The following is an 11024-nucleotide window of genomic DNA, read 5'->3' on the forward strand; positions in this document are numbered from 1 at the left end:
TATGATTTTGAGAATATGCATATATGAAATTATTCATTTAGCCATATGAAAGTTATACTTTAGTCGTAACTAATTTCATTACTCAAAACTTACTAAGCATTAAATGCTTATTCTGTTTCTTTGATTCTCTATTTTATAGATTTTGTTCGTTGGCTATCGGATTCGGGATTGTCAAAGTCGAAGTCGTCCACACTATCTAAGCCCTTTTGGTACTCTTTTAGTTAAACTTTGATAACGGCATGTATAGGATTGACCTTCATTGTTAATTAAGTACCTTTTTGGTATTGTATATATTCGGTTGGCCATGCGAAAATGGCATATATATTTTGAGCATAGCGTTATAATCATTTTGTATATATATATGGTTATTGAGAAGTGTGGAAATGCTTGGTAATGATTAGCCATTGGAATGGTTAATCACGATCATATTTGGTACTATGTATGTTAAATGGCTAGTTGAATCATGGAAACTATGAAATAGGTAAAATCTGCCTTAAAATAGATGCTGACAGCAGCAGTGATGTGAGTTTGAAAAATCACTAAAAATAGTATAAATGTAATTAAATAATGAATAAATTATGTAATTGAATCTTGATGAGTCTATTTTCATATGGAAGAAGCGAAACAACCATATGAGCCGTATTTTATGAGATGTTTAAGTTTTCGTGAAATAGGGCCAGAGCGATTACTGGATCCCCTGTTCTGACTTTGAAAATTTACCATAAAATAACCAGATACAATTAGAAGTCATGCTTTATATTTATAGATTCCTTTTTGAGTCTAGTTTCATTAGAAACAAACTTCATAAGTATTGAAGCTCTGTACAGGGAGATATCTAAGTCGTAATGCATGAAGGTCAGAGTAGTCGAACCCTGAAACAGGGGAGACTTTAACTAATAAACTGTACTAATTGGCTCGACCAAAAATTCTAGAAAAAAATTTTTAGATGGAAATATGAGTCTAGTTTCAGGAAAAATTTACGGAATTGGTTTTCGAGTTTTGGAACTCGAGATATGATTTTTAAGGTGACAGTGATGCAGTTAGCCAGCTTATCTGGAAATTTTAAAATGAACTGTGTAAATGAATGAATTAAGTCCGTTAACACCTCGTGTTCGACTCCGGCAACGGTCTCGAGTACGGGGTGTTACAATTTTATTGGTATCAGAGCTACGGTTTAGTCGATTCTAGGACTACCGTAATATGTTCGGGTCTAGCTATACATGCCATTGTGTGTTGATTTGATAGTGTGGCGATTTCTGACAGTTAAAAATGTGTTTATTTATAGTAATGGATCCCGATCCCAACCGAGCGGTAGCTGATGATCTTGAGAGTGTAGCGCCTGCTCCCGCAGAAGGGACAGCACCGGTGGACTCTCAACCTATTGCTAGTAATCAGAATGATGAAGCTAGACAGGCTTTTTATAGCGTGATGAATGATTGGTTCAACCAATACATTCGAACTAATACGGCTGTTCCACAACCCCCATTCCCGACTAATACAACCCCTGCACCTGCGATACCTCCGGTAACTGACCAGATAAGGTTAAATAAGCCCCTAGTTGATAGAATCCGAAAACACGGGGCTACTAAATTTAAAGCTACAGACAGCGAAGATGCCGAGCAAGCTGAATTTTGGTTGGACAACACTATTCGGGTACTTGATGAACTATCTTGCACACCCGATGAATGCTTAAAGTGTACTATCTCTTTGCTACGTGATTCTGCCTACTATTGGTGGAATACGTTGATTTCTGTCGTGCCCAGAGAGCAAGTAACTTGGGAGTTTTTCCAAACCGAGTTTCGAAAAAAGTATATCAGCCAGAGATTCATTGATCAAAAACGGAAAGAATTTCTTGAACTTAAACAAGGTTCCATGTCGGTTACTGATTATGAACGAAAGTTTGTAAGGCTTAGCCGGTACGCTCGAGAATGCATTTCTTCAGAAGCTGTGATGTGTAAACGTTTCGAAGATGGACTGAACGATGATATAAAGCTATATGTTGGCATTTTAGAAATCAGAGAGTTTGTGGTACTTGTCGAGTGAGCTTGCAAAGCCGAAGAGCTCAGTAAGGAGAAAAGAAAAGCTGATATGAGAGCAAAGGAGTTTTGTAAGAGATCTTCGGGGAAGCCCTTTCAACAGTCATCGAAGAAATTTAGAGATGATTTAGGCCGATCTAAAGACACTTCGGGCTTTTCTAGATGAGATCGTGATCGACCCCCTGTGAGTACACGAGTCACTTCGGTTGCCAGTGTTGGAAATGATCGTCGAGACAGAACAGAGTGCCAGTATTGTGGTAAATAGCATTCGGGGAGTTGTAGATTCCATGATCGCTCCTGTTATAAGTGCGGATCAGCTGACCACTTTATCAAGGATTGCCCGAGACTGTCCGAACAAAATGTAAAGCAGAGTGGGAAACCGGGTGCTACTACTGCTCGAGGTAGACCATCTAAAAATGCGGGGAATGCTAGCGGCGGTCTGAGAGGATCTAGAGATGTTACCACCAGATCTGAGGCTCGTGCTCCTGCTAGAGCCTATGCTATACGTGCACGCGAGGATGCTTCTTCGCCTGATGTTATTACTGGTACTTTCACTCTCTTTGATACTAATGTGATTGCTTTGATTGACCCTGGGTCTACTCATTCTTATGTATGTGAGACTTTAGCATCCAGTAAGACTTTACCTATTGAGTCTACTGAGTTCGTTATTAGAGTGTCGAATCCCTTGGGTCGTTATGTACTTGTTGACAAAGTGTGTAAGAAATGTCCCTTAGTAATCAGAGGTTCCTGCTTTCCGGTCGATTTGATGCTTTTACCGTTTGATGAATTTGATGTTATTCTCGGTTTGGATTGGTTGACCGTACATGATGCAGTTGTGAATTGCAAAAGTAAGACTATTGATTTGAGGAGTGCAAATAATAAGATAATCCGAGTTGAGTCTACTGTTTTGAATGGATTGCCAACAATAATATCCTCGATGTTAGCTCAAAAATATGTGAGAAAGGGGTGTGAAGCGTACCTTGCATACGTGCTTGATAATAAAGAGTCAGAAAAGAAACTTGAATCGGTACCAGTGGTTTGTGAATACCCGGATGTTTTTCCCGAAGAATTACCGGGTTTACCACCTGTTCGGGAGGTAGAGTTTGGTATTGAGCTCGTACCTAGGACTACACCGATTCCGATAGCTCCATATCATATGGCACCAATGGAATTAAAGAAATTGAAAGCTCAGTTGCAAGAGTTGACGGATAGAGGTTTCGCTCGACCGAGTTTCTCACCTTGGGGTGCACCAGTATTGTTTGTGAAAAAGAAGGACGGAACCATGAGGTTGTGCATCGACTATCGTCAGCTGAATAAAGTGACAATAAAGAATAAATATCCGTTACCGCGTATTGATGATTTGTTTGATCAACTAAAGGGAGCCTCAGTGTTTTCAAAGATAGATTTGAGATCGGGCTATTATCAGTTGCGAATTCGAGATTCGGATATACCCAAAACTGCTTTCAAAACGAGATACGGTCACTACGAGTTCTTAGTGATGCCGTTTGGGCTCACTAATGCCCCTGTGGTATTTATGGAGTTGATGAATCAGATCTTCAGATCGTTTTTGGATCGGTTTGTGGTTGTGTTTATCGATGATATTTTGGTCTATTCGAGAAATGAAACCGATCATGCTGAACACCTAGGATTAGTGCTGCAGATTTTACGGGATAAGCAGTTATATGCTAAGTTCAGTAAGTGTGAGTTCTGGTTAAGAGAGGTGAGCTTCTTGGGTCATGTGGTATCTGCATCGGGTATTCGAGTTGATCCGAACAAAATTTCAGCCATACTTAACTGGAAGCCCCCGAGAAATATTACTGAGGTTCGGAGCTTTTTGGGACTTGCCGATTACTACAGACGATTTGTAAAAGGTTTCTCGATGATAGCCACACCAATAACGAAACTACTTCAGAAAGATGTTAAGTTTGAATGGACAGAAAAATGTCAGAAAAGTTTCGATCAATTGAAAACTTATTTGACTGAAGCTCCAGTACTAGTGCATCCCGAATCAGGCAAGGAGTTTGTCATCTACAGTGATGCATCCTTACTTGGGCTGGGTTGTGTATTGATGCAAGAAGGTCGAGTTGTAGCTTATGCGTCGAGACAATTGAAGTCACATGAGAAAAATTATCCAACCCATGATCTCGAATTAGCTGCCATTGTATTCGCTTTGAAAATATGGCGACATTACTTATTTGGTGAGAAATGCCATGTATATTCGGATCACAAAAGTCTCAAATATTTGATGACTCAAAGAGACTTGAATCTGCGACAAAGGCGTTGGCTTGAGTTGTTGAAAGATTATGAGCTTGTCATTGATTATCACCCGGGAAAGGCTAATGTGGTTGCGGATGCCTTAAGTCGTAAATCACTGTTTGCTTTACGAGCGATGAACGTACACTTGTCTGTTCTATCCGACAATGTGTTAGTAGCAGACTTTAAGGCCAAATCATTGTTGATTCATCAAATTCGTGAAGCTCAGAAAGTCGATGATGAATTGGTTGCAAAACGGGCTGAATGTGTTTCGAATAAGGAATCAGAGTTTCAAATTGATGATGACAATTGTTTGAGGTTCAGAAGTCGTTGGTGTGTTCCAAGAAATTCAGAACTTATTTCGATGATTCTGAACGAAGCTCATTGTAGCCGAATGTCAATTCACCTGGGGAGTACGAAAATGTACAACGATCTGAGACGTTAGTTTTGGTGGCATGGTATGAAACGAGACATTTCTGATTTTGTTTCGAAGTGTTTGATATGTCAACAAGTGAAAGCGGAACATCAAGTGCCTACAGGTTTACTTCAGCCGATCATGATACCTGAATGGAAATGGGATCGAGTCACCATGGATTTTGTATCTGGGTTGCCATTGTCGGCAACTAAGAAAGATGCGATTTGGGTTGTTGTTGATAGACTAACTAAGTCGGCTCATTTTATTCCCGTACGTACGGATTACTCATTGGATAAACTAGCTGAATTGTATGTTTCTCAGATTGTAAAATTACACGGGGTACCTATTTCTGTTGTGTCAGATAGAGATCCGAGATTCACATCGCGATTTTGAAAGAAATTGCAAGAAGCTTTGGGTACCAAGTTGCATTTTAGCACCGCTTTTCATCCCCAGACCGATGGTCAATCTGAGCGGATAATTCAGATACTCGAGGATATGTTGAGATGTTGCATCCTTGAGTTTAGTGGTTCATGGGAGCGGTATTTACCTTTGATTGAATTCGCTTACAACAATAGTTTTCAATCAAGTATTAAGATGGCACCTTACAAGGCTTTGTACGGTCGCAAATGCCGTACACCATTGTTTTGGACCGAACTCGGTGAAAGTAAAATTTTCGGAGTTGATTTGATTAAAGATGCGGAGCAGAAAGTAAAGATAATTCGTGAAAGCCTGAAGGCAGCATCAGATCGTCGGAAGTCGTACGCGGATTTAAAACGAAGAGATATTGAGTATCAGGTGGGAGACAAAGTGTTTCTTAAAGTTTCACTTTGGAAAAAGATACTCAGATTTGGCCGTAAGGGCAAACTGAGTCCGAGGTTCATAGGGCCGTATGAAATATCCGAACGAGTTGGTCCAGTGGCATATAGATTGATTTTACCCCCTGATCTCAAGAAGATTCACAATGTTTTTCATGTTTTGATGCTTCGACGTTACAGATCCGACCCTTCGCACATAATAAATCCCTCCGAGGTTGAAATTCAAGCCGATATGAGTTATGAAGAAGAACTGATTCGTATCCTAGCTCGTGAAGTGAAAGAGTTGCGAAACAAAAGGGTTCCGTTAGTAAAGGTGTTATGGCTCAAACACGGGATCGAAAAAGCTACTTGGGAAACCGAGAACTCCATGATAGAACGATACCCAAACCTATTTACCGGTAAGATTTTCGGGGACGAAAATTTCTTAAGTGGGGGAGAGTTGTGACAGCCCTAAATTGACCCTAGTCGGAAAGTGGTTTCGGGACCACTAAACCGAGTCACCGAAGTATTTGAATATGATATTTATTGTCTAAAATATGTGAATATGAATGTGTGAAAGTGTTAAGCTTCGATTTAGTCGATTGCATGTGAATTTAGTTAATAGGACTTATGTGTGACACTTTTGAAATGTGATAGGTTAATCTATAAGGAACTATTAATGCATGTTATAAAAATGATGGGTTTGCATGTCAAATTACCCAAAAAATCAAGATGGTGGTCGGCCATGCTATGGGTTAAAGCATATTATAAACATTTTGTGTTAATGTTTTATGTTAGAAATAATAAAATAAAAGGTTAGTAATAAAGTAATGAAAAGGGAGGGGTGATGAAAACAAAGTTGTCTCATCCATGCTCCCCCATTACCGTGACTTGAGGAAGGAAGAAGAAGAGGATTCTCTTGCTTCATGTTCGGTTGGTTGATGTTTAGGAAGAGGTATGTTTGATGTTATTCCATGAAATTCATGCATATTTTTAGATGCTGGTTTAAATTCTTTTGCTATTTGATGGAGATGATACTCGGCCATGGGTGTTGTCTTCTTGGTTGGTGTTTGATGTTGTGGTGATGAGGCATGAAGATGATTGAGTTTGAGTGCTTAATAAAAAGGATGGGTCTTAACAACTTCATGAAGTATTCGCCATGGTGCTAAAATGTTGTATTGTGTTTAAACTTAGAATTTTTAGTTATATGGATGTGTTAAGTTGCTTGAAATGTTAGATTAATTTGAACTCATCACCAAGTTCTTTAGGCAACCCATGTTAAAAATTTCGGTATTGAGATGCCTAGAACTTTCGGCCATAGTAGCTATGGAGAAATAAGGTTTTTGTTTCTTGTTAAATTGGATGTATCTTGTTTATGAGTGCTTGAACAAACTATGATTAAATAGATGCATAGATTCAAGGTGGGAAGAATTGGCTATTATGCTTGATACTAATGCCGAATATGAGAATGTTGTACTTGAAAAATGTAGGTGAACATGACAAGTGTATTCGGCTTAGGGAATAAAGGATATGAAAATTTGGTATTTATTTTTGATTGTGTGTGTATGACCATGGATAATTGGCTGCACAAATATTATAAATACATAATGTATGTTAAATTTATTAAGCTACAAAACATTATACATGTTCGGCCAAGGTAAATTATTTGAGTAAAGTATATCTTGATGGTACATTTCGGCTAGTATAAAATGTATATGGATGTTGTATGACTATGTTTAATTTGGGAAGTAAATTGTTTGATTTAGCTCAAGAGCCTAGAGGATCAAAGTTGGATAAGGGAAAGGAAAAAGTGATCGAATAGCCGTCAAAATCGTTTGACAACATCCGAGGTAAGTCTTCGAGTAATGAAACTTAGTTTATGATTTGATTAAGTCATGACATATAAGCATAACAAATAAATGGTGATATAATGATTCTACTTGAATTATATATTGAGGTGATTAGTTTATACCTATGACGGGTAGCCGAATGTGTATAGAGATCATGTTATAAAGCCAATCAAAATCATGCTCTTTGTATGTGGCTATTGAGCCGAAATTGGTAAGGTTTGATAAGTGTCTTGTGTTTGAGCTTTAGTAATGAAAATGAAATATGGATGTGTCATGATTTATTGATATTTGTGCTAGTGACTATATCTGGGCTAAGTCCCGAAGGCATTTGTGCTAGTGACTATATCCGGGCTAAGTCCCGAAGGCATTTATGCTAGTGACTACATCCGGGCTAAGTCCCGAAGGCATTTGTGCTAGTGACTATATCCGGGCTAAAACCCGAAGGCATTTGTGTGAGTTGATATATCCGGCTAAATCCCGAAGGTACTTGGGTTTGGAAGTGAGCGACCTTGCTGTAATAATTTCAATTAATATGCTCAAAAATCCAAACGATAAGGTATGTTTCGTATATGCTTCAAAAAAGTCGATTCCAATTAAATAGTATTCGCTCAATTGATTAACGAACTTTCAGCCTTTAGTTAGATTTGATACCTTGTGTATGAATATATTGATTGAAGCGTGGAGTAAGTATGATTTTGAGAATATGCATATATGAAATTATTCATTTAGCCATATGAACGTTATACTTTAGTCGTAACTAATTTCATTACTCAAAACTTACTAAGCATTAAATGCTTATTCTGTTTCTTTGATTCTCTGTTTTATAGATTTTGTTCGTCAGCTATCGGATTCGGGATTGTCAAAGTCGAAGTCGTCCACACTATCTAAGCCCTTTTGGTACTCTTTTAGTTAAACTTTGATAACGGCATGTATAGGATTGACCTTCGTTGTTAATTAAGTACCTTTTTGGTATTGTATATATTCAGTTGGCCATGCGAAAATGGCTTATATATTTTGAGTATAGCGTTATAATCATTTTGTATATATATATATGGTTATTGAGAAGTGTGGAAATGCTTGGCAATGATTAGCCATTGGAATGGTTAATCACGATCATATTTGGTACTATGTATGTTAAATGGCTAGTTGAATCATGGAAACTATGAAATAGGTAAAATCTGCCTTAAAATAGATGCTGACAGCAGCAGTGATGTGAGTTTGAAAATTCACTAAAAATAGTATAAATGTAATTAAATAATGAATAAATTATGTAATCGAATCTTGATGAGTCTATTTTCATATGGAAGAAGCGAAACGACCATATGAGCCGTATTTTATGAGATGTTTAAGTTTTCATGAAACAGGGCCAGAGCGATTACTGGATCCCCTGTTCTGACTTTGAAAATTTACCATAAAATAACCAGATACAATTAGAAGTCATGCTTTATATTTATAGATTCCTTTTTGAGTCTAGTTTCATTAGAAACAAACTTCATAAGTATTGAAGCTCTGTACAGGGAGATATCTAAGTCGTAATGCATGAAGGTCAGAGTAGTCGAACCCTGAAACAGGGGAGACTTTAACTAATAAACTGTACTAATTGGCTCGACCAAAAATTCTAGAAAAAAATTTTTAGATGGAAATATGAGTCTAGTTTCAGGAAAAATTTACGGAATTGGTTTTCGAGTTTTGGAACTCGAGATATGATTTTTAAGGTGACAGTGATGCAGTTAGCCAGCTTATCTGGAAATTTTAAAATGAACTGTGTAAATGAATGAATTAAGTCCGTTAACACCTCGTGTTCGACTCCGGCAACGGTCTCGAGTACGGGGCGTTACATGGCGGACTCCATTAGTTTCCATAGTTGAGCTATGGTCTTACACCTTGAACCTTTTTGAGGTGTCAATCCAAAGGACCTTACTATCATCGCGGTGTCACCTTATAGAGCCTACTAACCGCTGTCATGGTGTTTCTATATGGAACCTAATAATCTTTGTTACAGTGTTACTCTAGCGAGCTAGTCGATATCATTTCATCTCATTTCCAACGTTAATGCTCGAACTCTATAGTATCCCCTCCGTAAGGCTTAGAGCTTCGCAAATCATAATTTACACCCAGCAACACCAGATTGTGGAATCTAACTATTTCCCTTTCCATCCATCTATGCCTTCATTTCAGCATTTCTAACTTTGATGCTCGAACACCATAATGTCCCCTCCTAAGGCTTGGAGCTTTGCACATCATAGTTTGCAGCCAACATCATTTGATAGAAGTATTCAAAAACACCATTTTCCCAAATCCATACTTCGTTTAGTTCATCAAAAAAATTCCTTTCGTACCCCTCCACTATAATCATGCAATACATGTATTTCGTTTACGTACAAACATGGAGTACCCTACCTTTTTGGACATGGAATCATAACTATGTCATGCATATTAAACTACATTGGCGGATACCAATACCTAAACAATCTTATACATGCTTAGCATTCAAAATTAGTAGAAATCATGCATTATCACAGAACTCAGCACAGAATCGTGCCAACCAAAAAATGTAACAACCCGTTTTTCTATGGTGTCTAAAATAGTTGTTTTGAAACCACAATTTTGATGAGAGAGTCCATAGGTATATTTAATTAATATTTATGAGCTAAATATAGCGTAATATTGAATCTTTATTTAATAGATTTTATTAATTGGTTAGTTATTCAAGGTACAAGTTGTGCGTACTGAAAGTCAAGTGGTTTTAGAAAATGAGGTTTTTGGACCTCATTTCTGTAAATTGCACTCGTGAAAATTTTTATTAAATAATTACAAAGTTTTTATATAGGTGAATTGAAGTTCAATCCATAAATTATAGCGATTAAATAGTTAATTAAGGAAAAAGGACTAAATTGTAAAAACTATAAAATTTAATTGGTAATGAATTTTATTATTTGAAAGGCTTGAATATTAAAATTTTATGTTCTAATTAAGTGTGCATTTTACTATTACTAGATGAATTATAGGCATTCTGTTATTGTAATTATAAAACTAATCAAGGTTAATTTGGTAAATAAATAAAAGATAAAAAATTAAGAAAATATGAAATATGAAATAAACCATCATCATCCTCATTTCTTCTTCTTGAAACTGAAACAGCATTGCATATAGCTTGGGAACATTCAGTCAAACTATTTCCTTCACATGTAAGTGTTATTCAAGTTAGTTTTTCATAATTTTTTTATGTTTTTGAGATCGTTGTAACTAGGCCCAGCTAACTCGTATCTTCGTTTTCAAAACTATTAAATATTTCTAAAGTTTCCATTGATGTTAATTGAATTTTTTGAATGCTTATGGTAGATTTTGAAACTTAGGGATGAAATAAGACTAATTTGTCAAGTAAATTTTGTTAGTTTTGAGTTAAGGACTAAATTGTGAATATATTGAGTTGGTATGAATTTTTTTGTAAATTCTGATAATATGAGGTTGTATGTGGACTTAATTGAAGTAGGTTTAAAATTTGGAGTTCAAATTCAAAAGATACGATAAATTTGATTTTGGGGACTAAATTGAATAAAATGTAAAATTTTAGGGGCAACCAAATAATGAAATTGAGTTGATACATGTTTATAATTGGATTAAATAAGAGGATTGGAATTGATAAATTGAATTGAATTATTTAATAGATCAAAAA

The sequence above is a fragment of the Gossypium hirsutum genome, chromosome A02 (assembly GCF_007990345.1).
Source record: "Gossypium hirsutum isolate 1008001.06 chromosome A02, Gossypium_hirsutum_v2.1, whole genome shotgun sequence".
NCBI lineage: Eukaryota > Viridiplantae > Streptophyta > Magnoliopsida > Malvales > Malvaceae > Gossypium > Gossypium hirsutum.